The sequence below is a fragment of the Phocoena phocoena genome, chromosome 12, assembly GCF_963924675.1.
Source record: "Phocoena phocoena chromosome 12, mPhoPho1.1, whole genome shotgun sequence".
NCBI lineage: Eukaryota > Metazoa > Chordata > Mammalia > Artiodactyla > Phocoenidae > Phocoena > Phocoena phocoena.
Window position 1 is genome coordinate 64,633,069 of NC_089230.1, and position 13,581 is coordinate 64,646,649.

The window sequence follows — 13,581 nt, forward strand, 5'->3', positions numbered from 1 at the left end:
TATGTAAATGCAAGAGATGGAGAAGGATAGAGAATTACAAATATAGACTGTCTTGTCAGAAAATTCATCTTTTTCTCTAGAAAATATAGTGACAGCTTACCTCCTAAATCCCTGACATAAAGAAATGTATAATGATGAATAATGGTATAAAACTATAAGTAGTCATGAGGTAGACATAATATATTCTAAGAATCCCAACTATGAGTGTATTATGTGCCTTCTAGAGTTCCCTTTGCATGTTCTTTTCTCTAAATTTGAGTGCTAGCAACATCCCCACCCCTAAGTCTGAAACCACACTACAGTAGTAATATTACAAAATATTGGACAATAAATATTACCATACATTCTGTGCTTTTCTCCTATGAGTGCGATCTTTTAAAAATGGACGATATTTACTCTTAAACTGTAAAATGTTTTATCTCCATGTCAAAATTGAAGTTATTTATTCCTTTTTAAAGGCATGTAAAATGCATTTCTCCATCATGAAAGTCTTTTCTTTTTTTTTTCTTTCTTCACCCAGACAATAGTTTTACACATCTCTTTTAATTTCCTTAGTAGGTTTAACTGTGTTTTGGCAAAATATTTTTAGCTTTTTATTTGTTAAGATTCTTCTTATTCTGAAGATAATTGTAAACCAGTGATAAAATATTAGATTTAGAAGCAAACTCAAGATGATCTAGACCCAAACTATTTCCTTACAGATTACAAAATTAAGGCACAGAAAAGTTAAACGATTAGCCCATGGCTATTGGAAATGTCAATGAAATACATCAGACCTCCTGGATGCTTTCAGAAAATCTCACTCTATTTAAAAAAATTTTTTTGAAAATATCCATATATAATAGTATTTTGGATGAAATACTCTTAGGTTGCTCTTCCTACTCTATCTCAGCACGATGTTGTCCTTGGTCAAATACAAAGAAATATTTGAACATATTGCTGACTTACAAGAAATTTGTAAGAGGTTGAGGTTTGGGGAGCATTGTGAATTAATCACAATGAACTGAATATTAAAGACTGGAGTAGCTACATTGTATAATGCATCTTTAAGCCAAGCATTCTAAGGAAATATAAAGGGAACCAATTCTGTAATATTACATTTTCTAGTAGTAAAATTGTAAAAAAAAGTAAAAAGAAGCAGGTGAAATTAATATATTTTACAAAATCTAATAAATTAAAAATATAATCTCAACTTATATTAGACCTTATTATATCCTTTATGTTTCTTATACTTATCCATAACTTTATTATATTTTTGTCTTTCTGTGCTATCTTGAATAAGTTTTTTCTGACCTACCTTTTGGTTTACTAATTCTTCCTTCAGCTGTGTCTAATATTCAATAACCTTTTACTTCATCAATTGCATTTTTATTTTTTATTTATTTTTGATTAAACTTTCATTTTCAGAAGTTCTTTTTGATTTCTTTTTATATCTATTTTGTTTTCATGTCCCTGAAGATATTTTCAAACTTGTCCTATTTAAAAAGCAGTTTAAAATTGTGTGTGTGTGTCTGTTCCTATGTGTGTCTGTGTCTTATAGTTGCTGTTTTGTTTCCTTACGGGTGTATTTCTCCTGCAGATATTTTTCTTTGTATTGCTCTGGCACTTGGTTTTCATTTGTTGTTTGGTTTGATTACCTTCTGAATGTCCTTAACAAATTATCTGAGATGGTGAAGAAAATGACTTCCTGTTGATGTCCTATAGGTCTGTGATTACTTCTTCTCAGTATGAGGTGCCACTACCAGTCTGGGACTATTTCAATTCAAAGTTGTGATTTTGGCTCCAAACCCATACAACGGCTGCCTTGTGGTTATACTTTTTCAACAAGTATTTCTTTTCTGCTAGCTGCTTTTCTTAGAACCAAGGGAACTAGCAACCTTTTTTTTTAGCTTCTTGGATAGGTTTTTCTGGGTCTTTTCCCTCATAATGATAGTGTAACTCTCCAGGGTCTCAGCTTACTGTGGCCAGTCTCTACTACAATAACTCCTTCCTTGGTCAGGCTCATGGTTTTAAGCTTTGTCTCTCTTACTCCAGAGCATCAAATATCAAAAACAAAATAAGATTTTTTTTCGGTTGCCTGTGATATGCTATGCTAAGTATAATACTATGCTATGCATAAAAGGCTTCAAGAAATCCTTTCTTCTCTGATTTTCAGCTTTCTCTTAATTTTTAGTCTGGCAGTTCCACACTATCTTGTCAGTTATTTAATTCTTTTAAAAATTACTAAAATATATTTATATTTTTGTCCAGTATTTTGAGTTGGTTTGGTTGGAATAATTCTCAAAATACCCTATGTTGTCATATTGCTGAAAATGGAATTTTAGTAGAAGCTCTTATATCTGTGAGTATGAGTGAAATACATTCAGACACTCTGAAAAATAGTAGGTATTATTGTATAATTTCAAACATGTTTATATCCTGTGACTAAAGAATTTCACATGGAGATATGTAAAATAATATACTCATATAATATATTGTACAACCATGTACAATATAATGTGCGGTTATTTTCACAGTTGCATTGTTTGTTAGAACAAAAGAAGTAAAGCAATCCAAAGTCTGGTGACACAGTAATACCATATTGCAGGGGACCCATACTAAGAAGTAAATGAACACATAAATTCTGCAACAGTCACACAATGGTATATTATACAGCTTTGAAAATGAACAGATTATTAATGCACTAAACAAAATGGATAAATTTCAGAAATATAATGACTCTCCTTGAAGCAAATCTGAAAAGTTTAGAGTTTGTGATGCCATTTTTATAAAGCTCATAATCAAGCAAAATAAAAGGATATATTGTTTATAGATACATAAACGGTAAAACTAAAAACAAGGAACACTGACTATCACAAAATTCAGAATACTGATTACTTCTAAAAAGAAAAGACATGAATGGAAAATGGGAGAAACACACAGGTAGCTTCAATATATTGGTTATATATAGCCTACTTTTGAATTTAGGTAGTGGTTTCAAGGTGTTCATTTTATTTTTATATTTTATAACTGACCTGTACTTGTAACCTACATGTATAACTTACATATGTAACTGAATGCAAACACACATGATTTTATAAATATCCATAATTGCGTGATTCTTATTAAAAACTATTAGAAATAGTTTTAGTGCTTCTCCAAGGCATCCAGTAATCAAGCATGCAATGTAGTGACTTGATAATCGTGGTTTTAAATAACCCTAGTAGAATCTTATTTCTCTTAACCTGAAGATCTGGCTGTGTGGCCGCACTGTTTTGGACTAGAGTTCCAATCCATTTTCTAATCAATTTGGATGTTACCCATTGCTCCATTCAGATGTCTGAATTTACAAAATATATTCTATATTAGTCTAGTAATTTTAGTCTTATTATTTTAAGTATAGTCACAAAGAGAAAGGGGAGAAGAGATCTGATAACTCTCTCTTTAAACTGTGGCTCATAATATCAACTATTTCATGTAATTCAAGGAAATAACTTTTGTAGGCTATATTATCTATGTCAGATAGCTAAAGTGAACATGTTAATGACGTAGTCTTTTGGATTCTAGTTACATTCTTACAACACATAACGGTTGTTGAAATTTATAAGGAGTTGAACTTTGTTAATATAAGCTGGTAATTAGTCTAATGTGATGGACAATTTACTTGAAAATTTCCATGCACGTAAGTGCAAAATGTCCTGAAGATTTTGCCTACAATATGGGCAGTAGCAGCAGCACAGACCAAAATCGTGCCACCAATTACCCTAATCTGCTTCATGCAGAGATTTAAGGAGAGAGGCAGAATCAGTGTTTGTACTCTTGACTTCTATGAAGAACTTATTATAATATTTCAGAAATAAAGAGAAGAATCCACACCAAGGAAGAAAAAAATATATATTTTGTTACATTATTTCACTCTCACTGTATTTTTTTTTACTCTTTTGAAAAGAATCACTGAATTAAAATATTCTTGTCTAAAAAGGAGGTTAAGGGCCCATTTCTTTTCTTTATGATTTCCCTTGTGATGAATGACAGAAAAGACACAACGTATTCAGATTGCAGATTAGTTTTCAAATTGTATCAGTTTGTCTCACAGAAAATAATCACTGATCTTGATATACTTTGCTTTTCTTAATATATAATCATATCCTCAGTTCCACAATAAACTCTCCAAATTTCATAGATTTTTATTTACATTTTTCCTATCTCTATTTCTGTTTAAGTTGTAGCATATGTTATGTTTGTCCAAATCAGTGAAATCACATTTGAGATGACTGGAAAAAGCAAAAGGCAATATAAAGCATTTACACATCACATTGTTCTGTCAAACTAAAGCTTCACTTAATACTACAGAAAGTATTGACTGTTTTGCAGGTGTCCCATTGCCTTTGGTAGCCAGTTCTGTTTGGAGAGGGAAGAAGTCTCCTAAAATGGACCCCCTACTTTCCTCTTTAGATCTGCACACAGAATGAGTCCACATCAAATTGTTATGATCAAGGAAGACATTGCTTGTAACAGTCTTTCCTAGTTTAACAATGATTTCTTCGGAGTCAAAAAATAGTATACACATCAATAATAAAGGAAATAGGAAGGACTGAAATGACTCAGAATGAATTGTATATGACTTTTGTTATAACTGATAAAAGTAAATTAACAAAAGAAAGGATAGTAAATAAAAATAAAGAATTGTTTGTGTGTGTGTTTGGGAAGGGTAATATAAACTTTAGTTATACCTAAACTTTATACCTAGCTTTTTAAAATTGTCAGTTATACTTTTTTTGGGCAACCTTATTTTAAAGCACATGAAGATAAAGATTTTGTGTGACAAGTAGAATCACACTGACTTTACTTTGAGCAGGTCTATTTATTGAACAGCATTTATTAAAATGCTGTTTTTGATAATTTTTATAAACATTTGAATATTTAAATTTGGCAACAATTTTTCTTAGTAAAAATGTAATGCCTAATTCATCTAATTTAAAATATTGATAGAGATCTGTTCACTTAGGCACTTGGTCTTTCCTGAGCATTTTCCAGTATAATTAAACAAAAATCATGACATGTTTTTTTAGGGTGGACTAAGAAAGCCTTAACATTCCTTCAACTTGTCTAAACTTTAGCATTATCCTGACTATAGGCCCATGGCTTCCATTTTCTTAGAGCCTTTACTTTAGAAAACTTGCTATTGTAAACTACTTCTCTACTCCTTTGAGATGTAAATCTTCAATAACTTAGGAATGTCTTTTTCAAGGCCCTGGGAGCCATCCCTTTGAAATGTATTCACCAGGAAATAGAGAGCCCCTGTCACCTCCCTGTGGGAGGGCAGATGTCTAACTTCTTCCATAAGCACCAATTAGCAAACACAGACGACCTATTCACACTGACAGCCTTCCTTTCCCTATGTCCTTCAGTATATTTTCATTAGCTTGCTCCACTGTTTAAAAACCCTCCTGTCTTGTTTCAGCAGAGTTGAGTTCAATCTCTCTCCCCTACTGCAAGAGTCTTGAATAAAGTCTTTCTTACCGTTTTTAATAAGTGTTTGGTGTATTTTTTCTTTGACAGCTAACGGCCATTAAATGCAAGTATTCACATAAGAATTTTGGAAAAATTATATTCTTATATTATTTATGTGCTGTTTTGTCATGGTAACATTATTTCTATAGCATTTTTACATGTTGCAAAATTCTTCCAATGGCATTATTTAATTTAATTTTCACAACACTTCAGTGAGAATAGCAAGGAGGTTAACACTGGGCTAACATTTAGGTATTTGATACTTGCATTAATTTTCCTGCCCAAGATTATACCATAAGAGGACCATCTAGAGTCACACTAGAAGTGAACGTCCTCTAAGTTCCCTATTGCTCCTGTATCCACAATCTCCAGATCCCATATCCTAGTTCCCTTTAATGCATCATTTTCACAAATGTTGAGATACCCAGAGTTCTACTACCACAAAACATGGCAATGTTGTAATTTAACAGAAGTTCTTTGATTTCTATTACTCTGTTTTATACATCATCTTAAAAAACTGTATTCTTTTATTTACATGTAAATTTATGTTAAATGTATGCTAATCCATTTTGAACAAAGCACTGTGAAGTATATTTGCTTCTAATACAGAGGCCAAGGATTGACACAATTTTTATTTTTTAACATTTTTATCAGATTATAATTGCTTTACAATGGTGTTAGTTTCTGCTTTATAACAAAGTGAATCAGCTATACATATACGTATATCCCGATATCTCCTCCCTCTTGCGTCTCCCTCCTACCCTCCCTATCCCACCCCTGTTTCTGAATTATGGTTTTCTCAGGGTATATACCCAGTAGTGGGATTGCTGGGTCGTATGGTAGTTCTATTTTTAGTTTTGTAGGGAACCTCCATACTGTTCTCTATAGTGGCTGTATTAATTTACATTCCCACCAACAGTGAAAGAATGTTCCCTTTTCTCCACACCCTCTCCAGCATTTATTGTTTGTAGATTATTTTGGTGATGACCATTCTGACTGGTGTGAGGTGATACCTCATTGTAGTTTTGATTTGCATTTCTCTAATGATTAGTGATGTTGAGCATCCTTTCATGTGTTTGTTGGCAATCTGTGTATCCTCTTTGGAGAAATGTCTATTTAGGTCTTCTGCCCATTTTTGGATTGGGTTGTTTGTTTTTCTGATATTGAGCTGCATGAGCTGCTTGTAAATTTTGGAGATTAATCCTTTGTCAGTTGCTTCATTTGCAAAAATTTTCTCCCATTCTGAGGGTTGTCTTTTCGTCTTGTTTATGGTTTCCTTTGCTGTGCAAAGGGTTTTAAGTTTCATTAGGTACTATCTGTTTATTTTTGTTTTTATTTCCATTTCTCTAGGAGGTGGGTCAAAAAGGATCTTGCTATGATTTATGTCATAGAGTGTTCTGCCTATGTTTCCTCTAAGAGTTTTATAGTGTCTGGCCTTACATTTAGGTCTTTAATCCATTTTGAGTTTATTTATTTATTTTATTTTAAAATTTTTTTTATTTTTGTAATACACTGGCCACAAACCACTGTGGCCCCTCCCGTTGTGGAGCACAGGCTCCAGACGCACATGCCCAGCGGCCATGGCTCACAGGCCCTCCCAGACCGGGGCACGAACCCGTGTTCCCTGCATCAGAAGGTGGACTCCCAACCACTGTGCCATGATGGAAGCCCCGTGAGTTTATTTTTGTGTGCGGTGTTAGGGAGTGTTCTAATTTCATTCTTTTACATATAGCTGTCCAGTTTTCCCAGCACCACTTATTGAAGACACTGTCTTTTCTACATTGTATATCCTTGCCTCCTTTATCAAAAATAAGGTGACCATATGTCCATGGGTTTATCTCTAGGCTTTCCATCCTGTTCCATTGATCTATATTTCTGTTTTTGTGCCAGTACCATACTGTCCTGTTTCCTGTAGCTTTGTAGTATAGTCTAAAGTCAGGGAGCCGTATTCCTCCAGCTCCATTTTTCCTTCTCAAGATTGCTTTGGCTATTCGGGGTCCTTTGTATTTCCATACAAATTGTGAAATATTTTGTTCTAGTTCTGTGAAAAATGCTATTGGTAAGTGATAGGGTTTGCATTGAATCTGTAGATTGCTTTGGGTAATATAGTCATTTTCACAATGTTGATTCTTCCAATCCAAGAACATGGTATATCTCTCCATCTGTTTGTACCATCTTTAATTTCTTTCATCAGTGTCTTATAGTTTTCTGCATACAGGTATTTTGTCTCCTTAGGTAGGTTTATTCCTGGGTATTTTATTCTTTTTGTTGCAGTGGTAAATGGGAGTGTTTCCTTAATTTCTCTTTCAGATTTTTCATCATTAGTGTATAGGAATGCAAGAGATTTCTATGCATTAATTTTGTATCCTACTTAACAAATTCATTGATTAGTTCTAGTAGTTTTATGGTAGCATCTTTAAGATTTTCTATGTATAGTATCATGTCATTTGCAAACAGTGACAGCTTAACTTTTTCTTTTCTGATTTACATTCCTTTTATTTATTTTTCTTCTCTGCCTGCTGTGGCTAGGACTTCCAAAGCTATGTTGAATAATAGTGGTAAGAGTGTCTTGTTCCTGATCTTAGAGAAAATTTTTCAGTTTTTCACCACTGAGAAAGACGCTGGCTGTGGTTTTTTTCATATATGGCCTTTATTATGTTGAGGTAAGTTCCCTCTATGCCTACTTTCTGGAGAGTTTTTATCATAAATGGGTGTTGAATTTTGTCAAAAGCTTTTTCTGCATCGATTGAGATGATCTTATGGTTTTTCTCCTTCAATTTGTTAATATGGTTTATCACATTATTTGATTTGCGTATATTGAAGAATCCTTGCATTCCTGGGTTAAACCCCACTTACTCATGGTGTATGATCCTTTTAATGTGCTGTTGGATTCTGTTTGCTAGTATTTTCTTGAGGATTTTTGCATCTATGTTCATCAGTGATATTGGCCTGTAGTTTTCTTTCTTTGTGACATCTTTGTCTGGTTTTGGTATCAGGGTGATGTTGGCCTCATAGAAAGAGTTTTGGAGTGTTCCTCCCTCTGCTATATTTTGGAAGAGTTTGAGAAGTATAGGTGTTAGTTCCTCTCTAAATGTTTGACAGAATTCACCTGTGAAACCATCTGGTCCTGGGTTTTTGTTTGTTGGAAGATTTTTAATCACAGTCTCAATTTCAGTGCTTGACACAATTTTTAAATATGGTAGACATTCAGTATTTGTTGCATGTATATATTAATGAAGTCTGACTTTTTTGGGGAAATCATATCTATATTTTTGGTGATGTTCAGGATAGGGTTCACACACTATTGATGATCAAAAGCCAATAAATATTGATTCAGGAGAAAAATAATGATGATTCTTCAATTCCATCCAATTCAAAGGTTTGAATGTAGAACCTATAGAGTAAAATATTCTTTAAGATTATCTATCTATCATCTATCATCTATTTTCTATCTATCTATCATCATCACCTATCTATCATCTATCTATCTATCTGCCTACCTATATATATCTGTATCATCTATCTATCTATCTATCTATCTATCTATCTGATAGCCTATTTGTTAACACTGTAGGACTGTCATGAAAGAGTTCAGCAGGAATACTGGCTGAGATGTTCTAGTCAGAGAGGATAATTGAATTTGTTACACCAGAGACACTGTGATATTCACATTTATGAGAAAAGGGAGCACAGAAAGAGGTGATATGTGCAGAACATCTCACGTAGTCTTTCCCAAAATATTTTGCAATATTTTTATGGATGAGGACCTAAGAGAAATGAAGATCACACAACTAACTCATGGAAGTGCTGAGGTACCAACACAGGTCTCATTGACTCCAATACTAAGCTCATTCCACTGTCTAGATGCTTTCCCCATTTTACCTTAAATCCAAATCACAATCTTACTCTTCCTGTACACACACACACACACACACACACACACACACACAGTTTAAATCTTCCATCCTGTTACTTCACTGAGACAGAATAATTTCATACAAACAGAGAACTCAGAAAATAAAGGCAAGCCATGGACATTTCACATATTTAAAATGAGATAAATGAATATATGTTGAATATATGCATATATATGTATATCTTAATGTCTGCATTGTAAAGGAAGAACTCTATTGTTTTCCTTTACATACACACAATTCTACCACAACACTACTTCACGTTTGGTTACCAAATGCGTGGTAGTTTTTCCCACACCAGGCAATTCTGCAACAACAGCAGGCTTTCCTAAAATTTAATTCAGTTCTGATGCTATCCACAGCATCATATTCTGTAGGTTAAGGGCTTAGTCCCAGGACACTTTCCTACCCTTTCCCCCACTTTATGTGACAATAAAAAGTCCAGAGTATCACCTGCACTTCTGACCAACCTGCTATAAATCAGAGGTTCCCATGACTCCCTCCTCAGTTTCAATTACTTTGCTACTTTGCTAGAATGGTTCACGGAACTCAGGAAAGCATTTATTCACTAGATTACCAGTTTATTATAAAAGGATAGAACTTAGGAAACAGCTAGTTTGAAGAGATGCAAAGGACAAGGTATAGGAAGGGAGCAGAGCATCCATGCGTCAAAGTGCGCCATTTTCCTGCATCTCAACCTGAAAGATGCTCACCAACTTAAAAGTTCTCCAAACACTGTACTTTTAGGTTATGAATGGAGGCTTCATACACAGGCTTGACTTTATTAAATCCTTGACCATTGATGATGATTGAACTCAATCTCCAGTCTCTCTCCTCTCTCTCTGGAGGGTGGTTAAAGTTCCAACTCTCTATCATATGCATTCCCCTGCCAACCAACCTTCTCCCTTAGGTTTCCTAGGGGCTTTCCAAAGGTCACTTCATTAACTAAACTTAGGTATTGTTGTTGAAAGGGGCTCATTGTGAATGACAAAAAACACTCCTTATCACTCAGAAAATTCTTTAGAGGAGGTTTGTGCCAGGACCCGGGGACAAAGACCAAATATATTTCCTTTTATATCACATGCAAAGAATGTAGATGTATGTGTATTGCATGGTGGATGTCTATGATTCTTTTCTATAATATATAGTTAATAATTATTCAAAAATGATCTTTTCTTCATAAAGTACAGATATTATAGACTTCAGCTTGAGTGAATCCTACCAAAAAATATAGTTATAAAATCATATAAGAAACTGTAGAATAAAAGAACATTTGGTTAGTAGCCTCTGACATAGTCTGCCTCAATTTCCCAATAACATTTCAATTGAAAAAGAAACCCAAATTATTATCTTTCATAAAACCATTTGAACCTGGGCATAGGTCTAAGTGATTCTTTGAATGCCAAGATTTGGAGAGTATCCCAATTTTATGTTAAGTGCTTATGTACACCAAGAGCCAATAAGAACAGAGAAGATTACTGGTGAAACCCTCAAAAACAAGCTCCCCCAGTTTAGGAAGAAAGATCTCATTAACTGGCTTTATTTTCCCTTCTTTTAATGAACTTGCCATTGGTTAAGAGCTATAGTTTGTTATGTTTATGGGAGACAGAATAAAATAGAAGGAGACTGTGAAATATTGTAAAGGAAGAATCATAAAATCAGTACAATTTGACCATATCCGATAAGTAAGGTTGGATTTTTTCCTTGTTGTACTTGACCACAAAACCCTAAAGAGAGGGAATGCCTGATAGTGCTAGCATTCTCCTTTGGTAATAAATAAAGATAAAAATATGATAGCAGTCACTTGTAAATACACACACACACACACACACACACACACACACACACAAGGGAATGCTTTCCTGATGTTTCAGAGGACGAACACACTGCCATACATAATTTACTATAAAAAACAGAAGAAAATCATGTAAAATGTATAAATATGATATAGAACTACATAGCTCCATCAGGAGCTGAAAGTCTTATGGGGAGAATAGTATATGATAAAAGGAAAACAGATGAAAATATAAAGAGCAGCAGAGATGAGAAAAGGCTTGGCTGAGACATTGAACTATTGCAAGGAAACTAAAATAGTAATAGCAAAATTAAAATCCGTAATTGAGGTGATAAAGAAAAGCATTAATCGTTCAGGAAAATTGAATTAATAATCTGAAGGGGAATGTTTTAAAAAATCCATTAGAGTCTGAGAAAATGAAAAAGAGATGATCAATGGAAATGAACATGATTGATGTGAATAGAGTACAGATTGTGGAAGTTTTACTTGCAGAAAACTGGTGCCCTTGAAGAACAGTGTGAATAAATATAGGAAAAAAGCATAAACTAAATATAAATCATAAAACATGATTTTAATTTGGTGCTAAGAATACGGAGTATGTGTGTGAGCATATGTATGTTTCTTGTGAATATATATACACATTTAAGGGGCTATAACACCACACAAAGATTTCTCTTTGGTGGGAGTTTTATTTTTAAAAATAGTTTTTCATTTTCTTATTTTTAATAATAAACAGTAATAGTAAGCAGGCACTTACTATCATAAAATGCTAAATAAAATTTGATGATATTGAAAAACATAAATTGTGTTACCCAGAGTGGGTAAAATTAAGAGAGCCTCATCTTGTAGAAATTGTTGCTTTAATAGAATTTATTTGTCTAGATGTGTTACATGTTACTAATTTGCTATGCCTGTGTTTCTGTATTCTAAACAAACTACATCATAGCAGTGCTGTGGGAATAGTTCATCATGGCCATCTAGTTCTATCCATATGAATGTACAGGGGCCTGCACATTCCCTTGTTAGCCTGCTGAATTTTCCCAGAAGAAACACTTATATCCAACAAAGTCAAGAAGAAGACATGAATAAACGGAGCAAAGTGCTAAATAATTCCGAAGTTATCCATTCTATGTTTATCGTGGGACAGAATAGAATTGGGGGAGAGAGAAAGCCCCAAGTTGAGAATGACTACGTTATTAGAAGGTTTACTGCTTGCATATATTCCAACAGATCCTCTCTACATATACTTGATGGATAAGTAGAAAGAAGAAGAAAGAGAAAGAGAGAGACATCTATTTACACACACACACACACACATTCTGATAACCACAAAGTATTTAAAAACATTGGTCATTTATGCTACTGGAACAATTACTTTATGAGATAATTACCTAATTGAGATCAAACTAAATGATATTGAGATCGAGAAAGGGAGATGAGAAAGCAATGAAAATGTGAAAGGGAAGACATATGCCAGTATAATTCAAACCTCTATATTTACAGAACTTTCTTCACCATGGCATTCGCTGTCTTTCTGTTTTGTTGTTGAGAATATATACACTTGAGATGACTTCTATCATCTCGGGTCCTTGAATAACAGTGTCTCTAAGACATCTATCTGCATAATTCACCATCCACTGATCTGAATTGATTTTAAAGCCTCCATCAGAAAGTTTAAATGGCATTTCTGGGCCATGTTATGGACCTTTTCACTTATTGCCTCTATGTAAATTTCTTGTTTTGAAAGACAGTAGCATTTTTTTTTTTTTTTTTTAGACAGTAGCATTTTATATTGTTTTTGTCATCTGAATGATAAGTGAAATTTTGTACAATAAAAAGGATTGCTGTGAGGCAGTTGAGGTTTAATTAAATTCACTGAGCTTTGTGATTAAAAAAAACTGCTATTCCTAAAACTAGAATGCACACAACACATTCCAACATTTTGGAACCAATATTAGACTTCTCTCATACTTCATTACAAGTCATGACAGATGATTGGAAAAAAATCTAACCTGCAAAATATATCGATTTTGACAATAGTTCAGAGTTCATAGTTAGCATTAGTATTGTGGATTATTCAAATAAGTATGTACTTCAATATTTACAATTGAAATGTTTTAAATAATTCTCAATTTAATACTACTGTATTATACACTCCATCTTATACTTATGATTGCTATCAATTATCAGTTAAATAAGTACGCGTGCAAAGATATGCTGCCCGTTTCAGGTACATGTGACTTATCTCTTCACTTGGTTGTAGAGTCCTAAAGGCCAAGGACCATACTTAATATTTCTTTCTTTACCTCACTTGATATTTCTCATAGTATAATCCACTTGACATATGATTGCAGATAAATTGACTGATTGCTGTCAAGT